The sequence below is a fragment of the Podarcis bocagei genome, assembly GCF_964188305.1.
Source record: "Podarcis bocagei genome assembly, chromosome: 18".
Lineage (NCBI taxonomy): Eukaryota > Metazoa > Chordata > Lepidosauria > Squamata > Lacertidae > Podarcis > Podarcis bocagei.
The window spans coordinates 9255130-9276576 of NC_138144.1; the positions used below are offsets into that span (position 1 = coordinate 9255130).

The 21447-nt window shown below is 47.1% G+C and overlaps 1 protein-coding gene across 1 annotated transcript in view; it reads left to right on the forward strand.

Annotated features, from left to right (window-relative positions):
* The first annotated feature begins 310 nt into the window (after window positions 1-310).
* Window positions 311-21447, forward strand: part of KCNN1 (potassium calcium-activated channel subfamily N member 1) — an 81821-nt gene continuing 60684 nt past the window's right edge. Inside the window, exon 1 of the mRNA XM_081177838.1 lies at window positions 311-661. The gene's annotated coding sequence lies outside the window, so the exon portion shown is untranslated. The remainder of the gene's footprint in view (window positions 662-21447) is intronic.

A 21447-nucleotide genomic window follows, 5' to 3' on the forward strand; every position in this document is an offset into this window, starting at 1 on the left:
CGACGGGGGGGGCGTTGCACAGGGCGGCACTGGGTCTGCCCCCCTCAAATATTTTATTGGGGGCAGACAGCAAACAAAGAGACCCCAAACATATTGCAAAAGAGTTGCTATCGCTTTGGGGTTTTTTGGGTTGGCGAGCGAAGGCTCCCGCGGTGTCCTTCCCCGAAATCAAAACGTAAAAACCACCCAGCTTTGGGTGCCTCTGTTTGGGAAGGTGACTGGAGAGTGTTGCGGCGGGGGGGGGGGCAGCCGCACCAGCAGCTCCGCCCGGTTCTCTCCCCCCGCCCCGCGCCTCTCCCCGTCTTCCAGGAGCGGATTCCCTTCCCCTTCCATCATCTAGGGATCCCCCTCTGCCAGGGAGCTGCGCTGCTCCAATTAAGAGAGAGAGGCGGGCTGGCAGCTTTTGTCCTTCGCTGGCGAAGGGAGCGCAAAGGGAGCGCCAGCCAGGGCGGTGTCAGGCGGACACCCCCCCACCCCAATCCACCCTCCCAGGAGCTATATAGTCTGTTTATTTATAGAAGGGCTCTTTTTGGACCCAGAGGGAGGAGGAGAGAGGTGCAGTTATCCAGGAACCAGGCGCTGAGGCAGGTGCGCCTTAGTCTCTCCTTCCAAAAAGGACGAAGAGAGATGGAGCAGCTAGCCTTTCCTTCTCCTCCTCCGGGTAAGTGCGCGCCTCTATCTCTCTCTCCCCCCCGGTGGCAGTTGCGCCCTCCCTGCAGGGATGGGGAAGCCTCGGTGTGGCCGCCTGGACGTCTCCGAAAAGTCCAATAGTTCCGGCTTAGCAAACCGGGGAGGTCTGCCGCGGCTTCCTCCAGCTCAGGCGGCGCGTTTCAGGTGGTGGTGTGTGTGCGTCTTTGCTTGAAGAGGTCCAGGACTGGGTCTCCTGCGCGCAAAAGTCTCGCGGCTCGAGGGTCCGTTTCCTAAGGTTGTAGTCCTCATGGGGTCCCAAGATAAGGCGGTTTAAGGAGGGGATGGACACCTCGCCCTTTTTGGAGATCTCCAGGGCTGAATACTGCTACTACTACTTCTACTACTACTAATAATAAACATTAAACCTTAAGAAGCTTTCCTATACAGCGCTGACTTCAGATATCTTCTTGTCTCCTTGACATCTGGGGTTATATAGTTACTCCTCTCCTTGTACCCTGGGGCGCAAAGGTCTCCCTCCCCCAGGATGCTGCGTGCTTTCCTTCCTTGGAGGTTTCCAAGCTGAGGTTGGCTGGCCATCTGTCACTGAGGCTTCAGTCGAGATTCCTGCACTGCAGGGGGCTGGACTAGAGGACCCTTGGGGTTCCCTTCCAACTCCACCATTCTGTGATTCTATGAGCCTTCTGTGTGCATCGCGTGTGCTCTGCCACTGAGCTGCAGTTCATTTCCCAAGCACAGGGGGGGAAGGCGCTAGTCCTCATGAATTTGAATACAAGGCTGATTTAAGGAGAGGTTGCTGTTTGAAGATCCCCAGGGCTTGTGCATGCAATCTGCCACAGGAGATATGGTGTGGTGTGCGTATCCAAATCACAAATCAGAGGGGCTAGTCCTCATCGATCTGAATATAAGGGTACGTTTAAGGAGGAAATGGGGCTGTGGCTCAGTGGTTAGAGCCCCTGCATTGCTTGAAGAAGGCCTTAGGTTCAGTCCCCAGTGGCAGCGCTGGAGAAAACCCGCATCTGAAACCCGGCCAGCCAGTGAGGACAATAACTGAGACAGACCCAAGTTTTTTGCAGCTTCCTGTCTTCCTGCCATATTGGTTTTGGAGGAAGGGCCCATGGCGCAGTGGCCTTGGAACTGGAAGGTCCCAATGAATGTAAGACGCAGGCTTGGCCCAAGTCAGACGCATTGGCCTAGCTCCATGTGGCTGGCACTGACCAGCAGCAGTTCTCCAGGGTTTCAGGGGGGAAACCTCTTTCCTGGCAGGAGAGCAAACCTATGGCCTTCTGCATGCAGAGCAGGTGTCCTGCCACTCAGGCACGTGGTTCCCTGGAAGGCTTGGGCAAATGCCTGGGGAAATATTGTCACCTCTGGCCCAAAGCCCAGCCCCCCACCCCCATCTCCTTGCCTATCCAAAACCCATATGTTCATTAAACACAGGCACCTCAGATCTCCAGGCCATCTCTGTCTCTGCACCAAATTGCTGATATGAATGTGAGAAGCTGCTTTGGGGGCTTGCGAAGTAGGGTGAGGAGAGACAGGTCAGGATGCAGTGCGAAGGAGGAAAAATTGCTGGGGGAGTTAGAATTGGAGGGGGCTGGACGGCTGCGCCTCTTGCCATTGGGCCACTCCCCAGGCCTCCTTTGGTTCAGGAACGTCTGCCAGGTCACACCCCCTTTTAAAGGCAGTTGTGGGGGGCTGGCCCTGCTGCCTGCGGTCTGCCTGCCTCTCCCCCACCTCCCCAAGCTGAATTTTACGCAGCTGTCGATCTGCTTTGGCTCTGCCCTGGACAGAGTTCAGTTGGTTAGAGTGTGGTGCTCACAACGCCAAGGTTGCAGGTTCGATCCCTGCATGGGACAGCTGCAAATTCCTGCACTGTAGTGGGTTGGACTAGATGACCCTCAGGGTCCCTTCCAACTCTGCAGTGGACCTTCGAGGCCTGGTTCTGTTAGCATGCGTCTGTCCTTGGACACGTTTTGCCTTACCAGGATAAGTTCACATGCATTAGAAATGCCTTAACTATTGCAAGATCTTCCTTCTTGCTCTGTAAGGTTAAAGGGTTAGGAGCTTAGATGCAGAAGTTGGTCCATTTTAGCTCTGTTGGCGTATCCAATCGCCGCTGTACGAAGTCTTGATTTTCTTCATCTAATAATTACTTGTCCCCCAATACATCTGAGGAGTTCTCTGTCTCTTTTTCACGGCACCATGTGTAAGATTATCGAAGCCCTCTCTTGTTCAGTCAATACAGCACCTGATTATTTTTTTAAAAAGGAAGCAACAACAGATATTTAAGTTGGAAGACTGCTCTGCAGAGAGGCAAGGCTGCTTCTTGATGTCATTGGCACCCTGGGGGTGCAAGGCTGCCCCGTGGCATCGCGGGCAACCATTCTTGGGCCTCCTGGGTAGCCCCACCCTGACTCACACAGGCAGAAAGAGCTCTCTGCAGAGAGCCCAAGGTCGAGTGAGCGGCTCGTGCTTCTTACAAATTTCTATCTAAACACTTCCCCAAAACACAAGAGTGGGTTGTGCAAGATAGATGTTGCACCAGCCACCCTTAGTGGCAGGAGTTTGGGTGGTCACATTTGGGCAGGGTATAAACAATAAAATCATTATAAATTATTATTATTTCCATGTCACATACATACCCTGCAAAGGCAAATGGGAATCGTCTTCCATGACGTCTTCAGAACCATCAAAAGCATTTTATCGCTCTCTCCCAAAAGCTGTCAGACATCAGTGTGAGTTTTGCAGCCCCCTAAACTGATAGGATTAAGGGGGGGGGTCACTCCAAAATGATTGTTTTTAAAGAGAACGTTGATATCATTTTCTCTCTCAGTTTCTCATTTCCCCCCAGTCCTGCTTCTCCTCATTTTCACATCACTTCGGAACTCACTATTATTATTTAAAAAGTCCCCGTGAAAATTCACCAGCCTTTTAGTGTGAATTTCTCTGTGTAGACAAAACCATCTTTTCTGAACACATTACCTGGCTGGAGAACGGTGTTGCAAAATTCAGAGTAGTGCAAATTCCCAAGCCGTCAATGTAAGATTTGGGGCTGTCTTCCCCTGAATTGCAATTACTATGTGAGCTGCCAAGATCATATATAAGACCATCTATTTTGACAATATATATATATATATACATCGGCAATGCTAAAGTATTCTGGTGATACGCCATTTAAAGGGATGGACTGGTATCTGAATGCATCGGGGATGGCTAAGTTTCTCTGTAGTCCCCGTGAAACATAGGAAAATAGGAATAGATTTAGGCTGAATCAGACCATTTTTTGATACATGGACAAACCCACCCAGCCAGACCTACCTAAGGAGATGGAAGCTGGGATGTTCTGCATGCACCATCATAACATACGTCAACATTTCCCCTTTTTAAAGGGAAATTCCTTTATTCCGAATAGGATTCCTCGCAAGAAAAGGGAAAAGTTGACAGCTATACATGAGAATCATTATTGATTGTTAAATTTGTATGCTGCCCTTCATCCCTAGGGCAGTTCGTAGATCGCAGCAGCTCTGTTGTTGAGTTGTTGTTGTTGCTTAGTCGTGTCTGCCTCTTTGTGACCCCCTGGACCAGAGCACGCCAGGCCCTCCTGTCTTCCACTGCCTCCCGCAGTTGGGTCAAACTCATATTAGCAGCTTCGAGAACACTGTCCCACCATCTCGTCCTCTGTTGCCCCCTTCTCCTTGTGCCCTCCATCTTTCCCAACATCAGGGTCTTCTCCAGGGAGTCTTCTGTTCTCATGAGGGGGCCAAAGTCTTGGAGCCTCAGCTTCAGGATCTGTCCTTCCACTGAGCACTCAGGGCTGATTTCCTTCAGAATGGAGAGGTTTGATCTTCTTGCAGTCCATGGGACCCTCAAGAGTCTCCTCCAGCACCAGAATTCAAAAGCATCCATTCTTCGGCCATCAGCCTTCTTGATGGTCCAGCTCTCACTTCCATACATCACTACTGGGAAAACCAGAGCTTTAACTATACGGACCTTGGTTGGCAAGGCGATGTCTCTCTGAAGATAAAGTTCCAGTCCTCATTATTCCAAACAGGGCTTGTTTAAACAGGAGCGTTTCCCTATCCCGAGTCAGATTGTGGGTCTATTTGTTGTTTACCCTGACAGGTAGCTGTGGATTTCTAGGGCTTCAGGCAAGGGGCATAATACTCATAGCTCAGTCGGTAGAGCTCAAAACCCTTAATCTCAGGGCTGTGGGTTCAAGCACGGGGTATGAGTAGGGGTGAAAATTGAGTAGGGGGTGAAAATTAGGGAGATGCTATATACTCCAGCAATTAGTTTCTACCCAGGGTCATCTCAACGCTCTTGGAAACAATGGATAGCTGGCTCGATAGAGCATGAGATTCTTATTCTCTCTTTTTTTAAAATTGTCTTTCTCATTCTCTCATTTTATGTACATTTTAACAAAGAAAAGCAGATGCATATGAAAACAATCTACATTTATTTCAGCTTCCCTCCCCTCCTTTCTGCCATTACATATTTTATATATTTCCTCCACTTCATATCAAATTTATATCCAAATACTAATATCTCATTATTATTCTTTTTTATTTATCTCTAGCTGCACCAGTTTATGTCAACCCTGCTAACTTTTTAAGTTGTTTAAAGTTATATCTTCAAATAGTCAATATATTTTCTCCACTCAGTCGTAAAAAAAGTCTCTCTTCTTGATTTCTTATTCTTCTGGTAAGTTTCGCTATTCCTGCATATTCCATCAATTTTAATTGCCAATCCTCTTTTGCTGGAGCTGTTTCTTCTTTCCACCTTTCCTATTCTCAAGGCCATTGGTTCGAATCCCACGCAGGGTGAAAGATTTCTGCATTGCAGGGGGTTGGTCTAAATGACCCTCGGGGTCCCTTCCAACTCTACAAATCCATGATTCTATGGAAGTTAGACTTGGGAGTCCATCTACATTTTCCCACCAATCAATTTTACTGAAGTTTGAAAGAAAACATACAAAGGCTTGTAACAAATATCCATTTTTAAAGAAATCCAACTTAAAACACTGATCAAACCAAAAGAGGAACAGGGAAGGGGGAAAGAAGAAGAAAGAGAAAATAAAAAGATAATGAACTTCCGATTCTTTGTCTGTCTGCTATGTATAGAAAAGTATTCAAACCATCCACTCCAACAATTCCACTTTCTATAAACCAATATTTTCTTCAGTCCGCAAGCCCAGGCACCGTAAGCTCCTTTTCCTTTCCACACAAGAAGTCTATAAGGAGTTCCCAGTCTTTAGTAAACATTTGACAGTGATTTTACGGCATAGCGAAGCTTTTAAAGGTGTGATATGTTATGATGTTTTTATATATGTTGGAAGCGGCCCAGAGTGGCTGAGGCAAACCAGGCGGATGGGCGGGGTACAAATAATAAAATTATTACTCTGATTAAACATGCCAGCCTTGCCATCTCAGCTAAGTCCGGTAATTTTAGCAACCATCTTGACATCTGCAGTTCTGTGGCCTTCTGCAAGCTTGAGAGCCAGAGGTCCAACGTTGGGCAAATCAGTGTTCTCTGGGAGGGTTGTTGCCCCCTGCCTCTGGCCCTGATCCTGGCGACGTCACTGCCAAAAGATGGCATTTTGGCACACATTCTCGCTCTCCAGAGAGTCGATTCCAAAAGATCCCACCTGAGAAACGTCTTTGCCCCTGTGGAGATGGTAGCACTGAAACAGCACCACACGTCCTCCAGTCCTGTACTCTCTACAAAGACCCGAGGAACGAGATCCTCACCCCACTCGTACTAACCATCCCAGGGCGCTTAGCCACTGCCACAATGTCCTTTCTTCTATCAGGTCAAAATGAGCAGATAACAGCAAAGGTTGCTAGGTTCATAGCAGGGGCGATCAGAATAAGGGCCACGGACAGACGGCTGATTCAGGACTTTAAACTGTGCTCTTATACCAAATTTCCTTTTCTGCATATACTGTAATGTTTTACTGCTGCTATGGCCATTGACTAATGCAAATAAAGTTTTATCTTATCTTGCTTAATCAAATCACGATTGGCAAGTCAAGAACAAATCCCTCTCTCCATCTAAGGAGAGAGGGAGCGTCACCTGCCAGCCCTCTACTCTCTGCAGGGGCCCAGACTCCCACCACCGCATTTCCGAAGCGTGCCAGCGCTTGCAGGTCTGGCAAGAAGGAATTTTGTGGCTTTCCTCCACCACCTCCCTGCTCCCCTTTTCATTTCACACAAGCACATACTAATCAGGTCACATTTATTTATTTTGGAGAAACGTCTTTGTCGTCCGGCCTCACCAAAGGGCACGGGAACCCTATACCCAAATGCATGCAGCAATTGAGCAAGTCGAGAGAAATGTGATAGTCCTGAGTTGAGCAGGATTCTTCTGCGGGGGGAGTAGGAATTCAAGGCTTGTGGGTGGCAACACGCCTCTTGCAAACAGCAGGTTTGGAGGGTAAGGCCCTGGGGCGCTCGCTGCCACCTGCTTTTGTGGTCTCTTCGCTCAGGACATGGCTGGGGTCTTTTAGCAGCGAAACGTGAAGTTGCCAAGGTCCAAATTTGCAGGGAGGCTTCTGGGCTGCAGCTCAGCACGCTCACTTTGCATGCAGAAAGCCGAGGGTTTGGTTCCCAGTGCTTCCAGTTTGTGCTGGGAGTGGCCTCTGAGTCTGAAAGTGCGGATGCTCCTGATCTAGGAGGGCCAGGAAGTCTGGCTGTGGCATAGGCCCATTTCCTGCATTCCCATATATATACCGTATTTTTCTCTCTATAAGACGCACCAGACCACAAGACGCACCTAGTTTTTGGAGGAAAACAAGAAAAAAGATATTCTGAATCCCAGAAGGTCGCTGCGCAGTGAAAGCAGCAATCCCTCTTGCTGTTCTGGCTTCTGGGATAGCTGCGCAGCCTGCAGTCGCTCCATAAGACGCACACACATTTCCCCTTACTTTTTAGGAGGGAAAAAGGGAGTCTTATAGAGCAAAAAATACAGTATTTGGAACGAGGAGGACTAGAAACTTACTCTAGTTTTTTAGGGGAAGGTCAATAGCTCAGTGACAGAGCACCTGCTTTGCACATCGGTTGGGCATCATCTCCAGCCTGGGACTAGAAAGGACTCCCTTGCCTAAAAACCTGCAGAGAATCGTAGACTCGGAAGGGACCATGAGGCCATCTAGTCCAACCCCCTGCAATGCAGGTATGTTTTGACACAATGTGGGGCTGGAACCCACAACCTTGAGTTTAAGAGCCTCACGATCCATGGCCTGAGCTATCCAGCTAGGCTTCCAACCACAGTTGATGTAAACAGTGCCGATCTGGGCAGACCAACAGCGACACACCCTGAGGCAGCTTCCTGTTTAACAATGAGGACTAGAATGTTGCTTTCTAAGGGAAGAGCTGTAGCTCTTGCATGTAGAAGGCGTCAGGTTCAATGCCCTCCAGGTAAAACTGTGAATACCCCTTGCCTGCTGCAACCCTGGAGAGATGCTGTTAGTCAGAATAGGCACTATTGGGCTCGATAGACCCATTAGTCTGACTCAGTTATAAGGTGGGAGTTCCTGGGAGGCTGGCTTCAAGGGCCTTTGGGGACGTGAACTCGGAAGAGCATGCGACTCGTAATCTTAGGGACATGGGTTCGAGCGCCACATTGGGGGGGGGGACTGGATTGCAGGGAGTTGAACCAGATGACTGTGGGGGTCTCTTCCAAATCTAGACTTCTGTGTTTCTATGAACTGTAAACTATCCTGATGGCCAAAACAGTTGTCACTCAGTATGGAGCAGCAGCCTATGGTCATAAGAGACAGAAAGCACTTTGTACATGCCTCGGAGCTTCCGTTCCATGGCCAGCTTGAGAAAACCCCCCCAAAAAACCCCCAAACCCAGCAAATGCTTGAAGAAGGAGATTCAAATCTGGCGCTGAATTGAAAAAACAGCTACAGGTGAAACTCGAAAAATTAAAATATCGTGGGAAAGTTCAGCAATTCAACTTAAAAGGTGAAACTAATATATGAGATCGACTCATGACATGCAAAGCGAGACGTGCTTCTACTTCTCAGAGGTCCAATCTTGCTCCATTTGCAATCCTTGTTTTCCTGATTTCCTTGAATGTTCTAATTTTCTGAGATTGTTAATTTGGGGTTTTCATCAGCTGTACGCCGTGATCATCGCAATGATAACAAATCAAGGCTTGACATATCTCGCTTTGCATGTCACGAGTCGATCTCATATATTAGTTTCACCTTTTAAGTCAAATTATGGAAATCAAGGAACCTTTCCACAATATTCTTATTTTTCGAGTTTCACCTGTACTTGCTGCCCTGCTATATTGAAAGCATACAGGGTTTTTAAAATAATAATAATAATAATAATAATAATAATAATAATAATAATAATAATAATAATAATAATAATAATAGTAGAAATCCATTTGCAAAGAAAAACTTAACGCCGGTTGGGTGTGTTTTCCTAGGGTTGGTGCCCAACAATATGTTCCTCAGAGGGGTTTATTAATAGCACGCTCCTTTGTTTTGGGAATGAATGGCTGGCAGATGGTTTAGATCAGAGCCACGCAGGATTTGGCAGAGGCTCTGGAAAGCTGACGGGGACGGGAACTCCCAGCCGGGACCCACTCCTGGCATTGGGGTGGGGGGGCCGGGCAGCAATCTCCGCCTCCCCCCCCTCCCCGAGAAAGGTGACCTTTGCTTGTGGGTTTATCTGGTGGTGCCAGACGCGGTTGTGCTAAACCCACAAAGGTTATTATTGTTTATTTGGAGCATTTTTACCCTCTGCTTCTTTCATCAAGAAAGACTCCCAGAACGGTTCACATGCAATCAGTTAGAACAAGGCAGTCCCTGCCCGCACAGGCGTACAATCTAAAACTGATGCAACACGCAAGGAAAATGGACAGGGAGGGAAGAGGAAAGCATCAAACTTGGGCACCTTTCCCCCCGCCAATAATTTTTTAATTCATTTTCAAATTTATAACACGTCAAAACCAATTTAAAATTAATTTAGTACAATTAGTTCCAAACTGGTTTCTCACTCTCTCAGATGTATTCCGATTTATCCCTTTACATGCTGCTTCCTTTACAGGTTTATTGACAGTCTTAAAATTTAAATCTTTTTTTTTTTTAAAGCAAATTCCTCTTCCTTCGGCTGTCCCTTTACAAACTCCTGTAAATAGACAAAACAAAATTATATCAAATAACAGAAATTGAGGTTACAGTAATTTAAATCTTTCATTCTTCTTTCCAACTTTCGTGCAGTTTCATTTTCTTTCAGTCTCTGTGTCTCTGTCTGTTTTTTTTAACATTCTTGACTCGCTTACATCCATTAACTTCAGTGGGCTTACTCTGCGTAAAATGTAGCTGGCCACGATCCGTGATAACTCAACCTGTCTTGCTAACCTTAGCTGATTCTAATTGTTTTAATTACAGGTTTTTTGTTACTAATTTTGAGCATTTCTTGCAAATTGCTTTAAGCTTTAGTCGCAATCAGGCAGCATGTAAATCTGGTTAAAATGAACAGGAAGGCCAGACTCCCACATAACAACAGAGTTAGTTATAAGAAAGAGAAATTGAGGCCTGAGAGTGTATTCGTTTAAAATATGAGTTGGGCAAAATAAATTTCCTTGTGAAAACATTAATTTCTTAGAAACATTGTAGTCGTGTTTTGTTTTTAAAGGACATTCACAACCCAAGGCTTTGGTCAGTCACAAGTGCAAACTTCAGCATAAGTAAGCCTGGACTGGTCTGCTTATTTAACTTATATGCAGAATTCATCATGCGAAAGGCTGGACTGGATGAATCCCAAGCCGGAATTAAGATTGCCAGAAGAAATATCAATAACCTCAGATATGCAGCTGACACAACCTTGATGGCAGAAAGTGAGGAGGAATCAAAGAACCTTTTAATGAAGGTGAAAGAGGAGAGTGCAAAATATGGTCTGAAGCTCAACATCAAAAAAACTAGGATCATGGCCACTGGTCCCATCACCTCCTGGCAAATAGAAGGGGAAGAAATGGAGGCAGTGAGAGATTTTACTTTCTTGGGCTCCATGATCCCTGCAGACGGTGACAGCAGTCATGAAATTAAAAGACGCCTGCTTCTCGGGAGAAAAGCAATGACAAACCTAGACAGCATCTTAAAAAGCAGAGACATCACCTTGCCAACAAAGGTCCGTATAGTTAAAGCTATGTTTTTCCCAGTAGTGATGCATGGAAGTGAGAGCTGGACCATAAAGAAGGCTGATCGCCGAAGAATTGATGCTTGTGAATTCTGGTACTGGAGGAAACTCTTGAGAGTCCCATGGACTGCAAGAAGATCAAACCTCTCCATTCTGAAGGAAATCAGCCCTGAGTGCTCACTGCAAGGACAGATCCTGAAGCTGAGGCTCCAAGACTTTGGCCACCTCATGAGAAGAGAAGACTCCCTGGAAAAGACCCTGATGTTGGGAAAGATGGAGGGCACAAGGAGAAGGGGACGACAGAGGACGAGATGGTGGGACAGTGTTCTCGAAGCTACGAACATGAGTTTGACCAAACTGTGGGAGGCAGTGGAAGACAGGAGTGCCTGGCGTGCTCTGGTCCAGGGGGTCACGAAGAGTCGGACATGACTGAATGACTAAACAACAACAAACAACAACAAAAATGCCTGGAAACCAAGTATTGCTGATGTATCTATGAAGACCTTTATTACAATGGGCTGGTTCACACCAGATTTCTTTTTTTCCATGTGAGTGCTCTAGGCTGTCACCACCACCATGTTCATAGGGACAAATAAAAATAACCAATCACACAGTCAGCAGCATTTAACGTAATGTGATTTCTGCCCCCCCCCCAACAGCTATACAATAAGGCTGTAACAGTGATTGCTTTTATACATTGTTTGTCTTCATAAATACGCACTCAAGAATGATCATGATAACTCATGCAGCTAAAAACGTATTTTGTGAACCAGCCCTAAGATTCTTTGCGGTATAGAAGAATGCATTTATGAAGACATGGAATAAAAATTCATCCCAAAGGAGGCTTCCAAACTGGATGCCAGCTAGAGGTTTTGTGCTACAACTCCCAACAGTTCTGGGTTCATTATATATATCCCCCCCCCCCAAGATTTTATTAATTTTCACAAAATTATAAACAAACAAACATATAAACAAACAAACAAACATAAATCATAACCTTATTAAAGTTATGCTTATTAACATTGTTAAGCGACTTCCTCGCTTCCCCTTGGTTGAATTTCAATGTATATCCTTTTAACGGTTTTCCAAATCAGAGTTCTTATAAACTTAACTTATTCGTTTAACATCCTTATATCTTTTCAATTTGAAATTAAACATATTAATTCAACACTTAACTTATATAAAATCCTAAGCCAATCCAATACCTGCAAGCTGTTTCCAATTAATTTAACTTAACAACTTTAACTAAATAATCATTAAATTTAGTCCATTCTTCCTGATACTCCTCCTCCTTCTGGTTGTGGACTCTTCTGGTTAGGTCGGCTAGCTCCAAAAAATCCATCATCTTCATCTGCCATTCTTCCACAGTTGGTAATTCTTGCGTTTTCCACTTTTTAGCTAGTAAAATTCGAGCAGCAGTTGTGGCATACAAAAACAATTTAGCATCTTTCTTGGGCAATTCCCGACCAATTATTCCAAGAAGAAAGTCTTCTGGTTTCTTTATAAATGTATATTTCAACATTTTTTTCAATTCATTATAAATCTTTCCCCAGAATTCTTTCACCTTGGGGCAGGTCCACCACATGTGATAAAAAGTTCCTTCTTTTTCTTTACATTTCCAACATAAGTTATCACAGTTATGATAAATCTTAGCTAGTTTAACAGGGGTCAAACACCACCTATACATCATTTTCATTATATTTTCCTTTAGCACAGTACATGCGGTGAACTTAACCCCAACAGTTCTGGGTTCATTATAAAGACATGCTTTTCCAGTGTTGGTGGGAGTTAATGGATGACCCTTGGGGGTCCCTTCCAACCTCTGTTTTTTTAAAAGGCCATCTGTCAGGGATTCTTTGGCCTCGATTCCTGCATTTGAGGGGGCTGGACTAGATGACCCTGCGGGGTCCCATCCATCTCTATGATTCTATAAACGCAGCCCGGAGTCATACATCTGGCAGGCTCAACAGGAGAGAAGCTTGAGGCTGTCAAGCGGGTGACTTTGGATGGTGGTTCCTCGGCGAACTATTTTTACCAGGGCATTGGCAGAGCTCTCTGGGATCAGCTCCCCCGGCCCTTGAGCCCAGCATGCTGTTTTGGGACGCAGCCAATCAGCTGCTCCAACAGGAAGGCCGAAAAATGACCAGCCTGTCACCTGTCCCATTCCCTCCCCCCCTGCCTATTTCAAGGTATGCTGCTCCATGAAACAATCAGGTTCAGTGTCAGAGCATGTCCACAGTAACTCACACAGCGTCAGTTAACTCTCTTTATTCCAAGAAATAAAACAGCTCCAGAGGCCAGGCCTAGTGAGCACAGCAATTCTTCCTGGTAGATCAGGGGTCGGGATGCGGGTGGCGCTGTGGGTTAAACCACAGAGCCTAGGGCAGGGGTCTGCAACCCGCGGCTCCGGAGCCGCATGTGGCTCTTTTACACCTTTGCCGCGGCTCCGGGGCGGATACTAGCGAGGGGAGGAGGCGCATTGTGCGCCCCGACACTCCCCACTGTGGCGGGCGCTGTACTGGCTGTGACGTCGCATGGGGGCGGTGCGTGCGTTAGTCACGCACCATCCCGACGTCACCTTCCCGCCCAACCTCCCGCTACATTGAAGGGGGCATGTACGCTGGTCACTGCATTGAAAGGGGGCATGTACACTGGTCACTGTTTTGAAGGGGAGTGAAGAACACACACACACAAAAAAGGTAACTTGTTAATTTAACGTTTATTTCTATGAGGAGGAGTAATTCTGAGGGGTCAAACAAAGAAATAATTTTAAAAAGTGACGAAAAAGTTATTTTTATAATGACGAGTTTTGCGGCTCCCAGGATTTTTTTCTTCAGAAATGGGTCCAAGTGGCTCTTTTTGTCTTAAAGGTTGCAGACCCCTGGCCTAGGGCTTGCCGATCCGAAGGTCGGCGGTTCAAATCCCCGCGACGGGGTGAGCTCCCGCTGGGACCATATAACACCAGTCCTGAAAGACCTGCATTGGCTCCCAGTACGTTTCCAAGCACAATTCAAAGTGTTGGTGCTGACCTTGAAAGCCCTAAATCAGGCTTCCTCAACCTCGGCCCTCCAGATGTTTTGAGACTACAATTCCCAGCATCCCTGACCACTGGTCCTGCTAGCTAGGGATCATGGGAGTTGTGGGCCAGAAACATCTGGGGGGCTGAGGTTGAGGAAGTCTGCCCTAAATGGCCTCGGCCCAGTAGACCTGAAGGAGCGTCTCCACCCCCATTGTTCAGCCCAGACCCTGCGGTCCAGCTCCCAGGGCCTTCTGGCAGTTCCCTCGCTGTGAGGGCCTTTTTGGTAGTGGCACCTGCCCTGTGGGACACCCTCCCATCATAAGGAACTATACAGATAAAAGCTATTCATGTTTTTCTTGATATCTTACTGTGTTTTAATTTGTTGGAAGCTGCCCAGAGTGGCTGGTGCAACCTAATAATAATAATAATAATAATAATAATAATAATAATAATAATTTGCTGGCACCAGCTGAAGATGTGCCTTTTTGCAGAGCCATAGCTACAGGGGCAGGGGGTGGCGCTGTGGGTTAAACCACACAGCCTAGGACTTGCCGATCAGAAGGTCGGTGGTTCGAAATGCCGTGACGGTGTGAGCTCCCGTTGCTCGGTCCCTGCTCCTGCCAACCTAGCAGTTCGAAAGCACGTCAAAGTGCAAGTAGATAAATAGGTACCACTCTGGCGGGAAGGTAAATGGCGTTTCTGTGTGCTGCTCTGGTTCGCCAGAATGACCATGCTGGCCACATGACCCAGAAGCTGTATATCGGCTCCCTCGGCCAATAAAGCGAGATGAGCGCCGCAACCCCAGAGTCGGCCACGACTGGACCTTTACCTTTACCTTAGATCAGTGTTTCCCAACCACTGTTCCGCGGCACACTAGTGTGCCGCGAGATGTTGCCTGGAGGGAGGCGGGCGAGTCCGGCGGCGAGAGGCGGGGCGGCGGCGGCGAGGAGCCAAGCCGCGCTCTCCTTCCTGCCTCGCTTTGCTGCCTCCTCCCCCCCCACCCCCAAAGCTTGGAGGTTCCCCGGCAGGAAGGAGGGAACTTAATCCTCTCCAAGGGCTGCGGAAAACAGACATGCAAATGGGGGCTTGCCAGCTCTTCAAGCGCCGCCAGCTTTTTTCGGGAATTACCGCCCACCGAGCCCGGTAACGCTGACAGGCCGAGCCTTGGGGCTTGGCAGCGCAGCCGGCAGAGTGAGGGAAAGGGCGGCTGCCACGCGCCGGGCAAGGCGAGACTCGGTGGGGAGGACACCGGCAGCAGCGTCCCCCCCCCAGAAACCCGCTCCGGGCAGGTAATTCACAGAGAGTGGACAGAAGGAAGCCTTAAAGGGCTTCAGCCTCCCAGAGTGGCGGGGAATAATAATAATAATAATAATGATAATAATAATGATGATAATAATAATAATAATAATAATAATAATAATAATAATAATAATAATAATAATAATAATGACAATAAAATTGACAGGTGGTGTTTTTCTAGATGAGGGGGTGGGGACTGTAATAACAAAAAAATCAGCTGTATATCAACCGCTGTTTTGCAATGAGGAATTGCAAATAAGGAAGATCAAAAGGAGAATGTTTTTTTTTGGGGGGGGGACTCTCTTCCTCTTCCTCCTCCTCCTCTCGTTCTTGCTCCTCTTCCTGGCAAAAGGGCTGCTGAGACCCCTTCTCTCTTGGGTGCCGGTGGGTGCTGTGACGTTGACGCTGCTGTGGCAAGTGCCTTTACTTAGCAGAGTGCATCCCCCTTTACACAGGAGGGGAGGGAAAAAAATTGAAACTTACACTTTCGTGCGTCCCTCCCGGCGTGACGCTGCACGCTGACGTCACGGGGCTGTAATGGTGGTGTGCCTCGAGATTTTTTTCATCAAACAAGTGTGCCTTTGCCCAAAAAAGGTTGGGAAACACTGCCTTAGATCAGGGGTCAGCAAACTTTTTCAGCTATGGGCCGGTCCACCATCCCTCAGACCATGTGGTGGGCCGGACTATATTTTGTTAATAATAATAATAATAATAATAATAATAATAATAATAATAATAATAATAATTTATTATTTATACCCCACCCATCTGGCTGGGCTTCCCCAGCCACTCTGAGTGGCTTCCCAAAAAATATTAAAATACTGTAATACATCAAACATTAAAAGCTTCCCTAAACAGGGCTGCCTTCAGATGTCTTCTAAAAGTCTGGTAGTTGTTCTCTTTAACATCTGGTGGGAGGGCGTTCCACAGGGCGGGTGCCACTACCGAGAAGGCCTTCTGCCTGCTTCCCTGTAACCTCACTTCTCGCAATGAGGGAACCGCCAGAAGGCCCTTGGCACTAGACTTCTATGTCCGGGCAGAACAATGGGGGTGGAGACGCTCCTTCAGATATACTGGGCTGAGGCCGTTGAGGGCTTTCAAGGTCAGCACCATCACTTTGAATTGTGCTCGGAAACGTACTGGGAGCCAATGTAGGTCTTTCAAGACCAGTGTTATATGGTCTCGGTGTTATATGGTTTTTTAATGAAAATTTTTTATTCATTTTATAACACAAATAAATAAACATGAACAGAAAAGACAAACAATACGAACAAATTCTTGTCATATTCTTATTTTTCTAAACATTGTTAGGTGGGCTTCCCCAAGCCCCACCTATCTGATTTTCATTTTACTTCATCTTTAGCAGTTTACATATATCATAATTTCTAACCATCTCTTTTTTTTAATCACACTTAAACTAACTTCACATTTTATCACTTACAAATAATACTATTTTAAAATACCCTATCTTCTGCTTCTAACCCTACAGCCTATATCCACTTCCAAAGCTATTCTAAGGTTTAAATATTAACATATCTTTTCAAATATTCCTTAAACTTCTTCCAGTCCTCTTCCACCATCTCTTCTCTCTGGTCTCGAAGTCTCCTGGTCAGTTCGGCAAGTTCCATATAGTCCACGGACTATATTTTGAAGGGGGGGGGGGGATGAACGAATTCCTTTGCCCCACAATTAACCCAGAGATGCATTTGAAATAAAAGGACACATTCTACTCATGTAAAAACACGCTGATTCCTGGACTGTCCGAGGGCCGGATTTAGAAGGCAATTGGGCTGGGTCCGGCCCCTGGGCCTTAGGTTGCCTACCCCTGTGGTAGATCTTGCCCCAGTGAGGACTGGAGGTCCCTACTTTCCCACAGCTCCTTAATTTTCCTCCTTCCTAAGCAATCTGAGACTTTGCCTCACATCTGCCTTTGCTTCTCACACCTCTTCACACCTCTTCTGGTTCTGGGAGACCATCAGGGAGGGGAGCTGGTCACAGCAGGAGGGGGAGACCCCCTGGCTTCTTCAGCAGCCTACCTCATCTCTGTCTCTTGCCCTCCCCACCTCTGAATCTGGACTGCTCTCTACCACAGACTCTCCTTGCTCCCTAAACTCTGTTGCCTCTTCAGCTTTCGACACTCCCAGTCTTCTTCCACTCATTGTCGTCCCACCACCAGCCCCCTGGCTCCGAACCTTCTTCCTTTGGGAGTTCCCTTGGGGGAATGCACTTCTGCATCCAGCCAATCCATGACAACTGCCTGTCTCCACCTCTCCCAGGCCTTTCCCAATCAATCAGAGACTATGCCTGCCTGCAGCCAACCTCTCCTCCACCCTTTTCATGCCTCTCCTGGTTCTGGCGGACAAGTTGGGAAGGGAGTTTTGTCACAGCAGACGGAGGAAACATCCATGACTCTTCACCAAGCGGACTCATCTCTGCCTCTTGGCTTCCCTCCTCTCCTGCTTCGGCTTCTGCCGCTTATTCTGGACTTAAGGTCCAGTCGTGGTGTAGTGGTTAGTGTGTCAATCTAGTACCTGGGAGTGACCAGGGTTCGAATCCCCCCACTCTGCCCTCAAGGTGTGACCTTGAGCCCGCCGACATCACAGGGCTGTTGTGAAGACAAAACAGTGCAGTGCCTCAAGATGAGAAATTAAACATAAAAAAAAGTGGTAGAGTCCTGCCTCTTGGTTCAGGACTCTACCACCTCCTTTGAGCACAAGGCCAGGCCAGGCAGACTGTGGCTTGCCATTGCGTCTTGCGTGGTGTCTTTTCTCTGTCTGGCCTGGCCATTCCCGGAAGGCAGGATCGAGGACCCCATGTGGAATTAATTCCTTCTTAGTCAGCCACACTCTGGCAAAGCTCATCCTGTTCTGAGTTCCTATTTAAAGAACATTTGACCTTTCTATGCATACCCTGGGAAGGAGGGTTGTGGAGGGAAGGCTGTCCCAAAGTGTTGCAGCGCACGGCAGATTGTGATGTGTGTGTGTGTCTTGAAAAACAAGTATTTCCTCCTGGGGGCAGGTGGTGTCAGTCGGGGAAAGTCCAATTATTATTAAACTGTTTTGTTTCTTGTTCTTCTTGGTTGTTGTTGTTTTGGCCAATTATATTTTTATTGCTTTTTCAAAAAATTTACCACACTGACAGCAAATTAATTCAAATTTAATACAAATTTAACAGCTGACTCCCTGCCCCACTGCTTCCTTAACCCACCCTTATTTTCTGCCCAATATTACATGCATTTCCAAATTGCATTTTAAAAAACATATTTTAGCATTTTATCCTCTCTTCCCACCCACCCCCATTGCTAAATCTTTTACATGCCCTTTGAGAGCAGGTCTCAGGGAGGGTTGCAAGCGTTTAAAAATTCAGAATTTTAAATGCTCCTGTTTGGGTCCTGTAATCTGAGCGTCTGGGATGTTCCTGACCTGCCAACCCCTGGCAAACTCTGCAAGTGTCCCTATTTTCCAGGAACAGTCCCAGTTTCTCAGAAGCCGTCCCAGTTTCTGATTTGATCCTGGAACGTCCTGCTTTTCCTCAGGATGTCCCTGTTTTCCTCGGAGAAATGTGGGAGGGTCTGGAGTTATCTGACCTCTGAGCCAAGGAGATACGTAACTAGACAACCTTTAGAAGATATCTGAAGACAGCCCTGTTTCATATTTGATTGTGTTTTTATGTATGTTGGAAGCCACCCAGAGTAGCTGGGCAAACCCAGTCAGATGGGCAGGGTATAAATAAAACTGTTGTTTTTGTTACTATTATCATTATTATACAGTGGTACCTCAGGTTACATACACTTCAGGTTACATACACCTCAGGTTACAGACTCCGCTAACCCAGAAATAGTACCTCGGGTTAAGAACTTCGCTTCAGAATGAGAACAGAAATCGTGCTCTGGTGGCAGGAGGCCCCATTAGCTAAAATGGTGCTTCAGGTTAAGAACAGTTTCAGGTTAAGAACGAACCTCCGGAATAAATTAAGTACTTAACCCAAGGTACCACTGTATTGACTAAAGGTAAAAGGTAAAGGGACCCCTGACCGTTAGGTCCAGTCGTGGCTGACTCTGGGGTTGCGGCGCTCATCTTGCTTTACTGGCCGAGGGAGCCGGCGTACAGCTTCCGGGTCATGTGGCCAGCAGGACTAAGCCGCTTCTGGCAAACCAGAGCAGCGCATGGAAAGGCCCTTTACCTTCCCGCTGGAGTGGTCCCTATTTATCTACTTGCACTTTGACGTGCTTTCGAACTGCTAGGTTGGCAGGAGCAGGGACCGAGCAATGGGAGCTCACCTCATCACGGGGATTCAAACTGCCGACCTTCGATCGGCAAGCCCTAGGCTCTGTGGTTTAACCCACAGTGCCACCTGCGTCCCTCCATTATATTGAATAAAGGTAAAGGTACCCCTGCCCGACAGGGCCAGTCATGACCGACTCTAGGGTTGCACGCTCATCTTGCTCAAGAGGCCAGGAGCCAGCGCTGTCCGAAGACACTTCCGGGTCACGTGGCCAGCGTGACTAAGCTGCAACTGGCGAGCCAGCACCAGCACCGCACACAGAAACGCCGTTTACCTTCCCGCTATAAAGCGGTCCCTATTTATCTACTTGCACTTAGGGGTGCTTTTGAACTGCTAGGTTGGCAGGAGCTGGGACCAAACGATGGGAGCTCACCCCGCCGCAGGGATTCGAACCGCCGACCTTACGATCAGCAAGTCCTAGGCACTGAGGTTTTACCTACAGCGCCACCCGCGTCCCTATTATATTGAATAAGACGTCCCTATTTTCATTGGAGAAATGTTGGAGGGTGTGCCCTAGTTGTGACTGCCACAAAGGTTGTGCAGCTGTGTGTCTGTGGACACAGAGAGAGGACACAGACCTCTCCTCTCCCCCCCAACAATAGATAATAATAATAATAATAATAATAATAATAATAATAATAATAATAATAAAATAATAATAATAATAATAATAATAATAATAATAATAATAATAATAATAATAATAATAATAATAATAATAAATTTTATTTATACCCCGCCCTCCCTGGCCAGAGGTGGCTAACACCAGTAAAATTACAGTAAAAACATAATAGGGGGAAAAAACCAAATTAAAATACAGGTTAAAATGCAATTTAAAATGCAGCCTCATTTTAAAAGTAACCCATAGATCAAAACCATAAGGGGAGGGAAACTTAAGGGTCAGACTGAGTCCAAACCAAAGGCCAGGCAGAACAAGCAAAGGTAAAGGTAAAGGACCCCTGGAAAGTCAAAGGTAACTATGGGGTGCAGCGTTCATCTCGCTTTCAGGCCGAGGGAGCCAGCATTTGTCCACAGGCAGCTTTCCGGGTCATGTGGCGAGCAGAACTAAACCACTTCTGGTGCAACAGGACACCGTGACAAGTGCCAGAATGCACAGAAATGTCATTTACCTTCCCTTCGCAGTGGTACCTATTTATCTACTTGCTCTGGCGTGCATTCGAACAGCTATGTTGGCAGGAGCTGGGACAGAGCAACGGGAGCTCACCCCGTTACGGGGATTCGAACCACCGACCTTCTGATCAGCAAGCCCAAGAGGCTCAGTGGCTTAGACCACGGTGCCACCCAAGTGCCATGTGTGCCCTAACACTAGAACTGCTGGGCATCCAGCAAATCTGAATGTTGGCCCAGGATGTGGAGCAACAGTCTTGGGTGTTGCAAGGAGGCCCCTGTTTTCCTCCGATGAAATTCAGGCTCTGAGTCTCCAGGACACCTGTCCCCTCTCCCCGTAATCACCTTCCATTGCCCAGGGAGCAGGCATAAATTCTCTCAGAGAGACAGATACATTTATTGGCGTTCCCAGAGAGAGCAAAAGATTTAAGGCACCTCCTTTTGTGTTGGCATCAATATAACCTATTAGGGGGAACGACTCCTTAAGTGCTGATGAATGAAATATTTACCTAGCCACAGAGCAGAGAGGGCTATGGTTTTCCCAGTAGTATGTATGGAAGTGAGAGCTGGACCATAAAGAAGGCTGATCGCCGAAGAATGGATGCTTTTGAATTCTGGTGCTGGAGGAGACTCTGGAGAGTCCCATGGACTGCAAGAAGATCAAACCTCTCCATTCTCAAGGAAATTAGCCCTGAGTGCCCACTGGAAGGACAGAGCCTGAAGCTGAGGCTCCAATACTTTGGCCACCTCATCAGAAAAAGAAGACTCCCTGGAAAAGACCCTGATGTTGGGAAAGATGGAGGGCACAAGGAGAAGGCGATGACAGAGGACGAGATGGTTGGACAGTGTTCTCGAAGGTACCAGCATGAGTTTGACCAAACTGCGGGAGGCAGTGGAAGACAGGAGTGC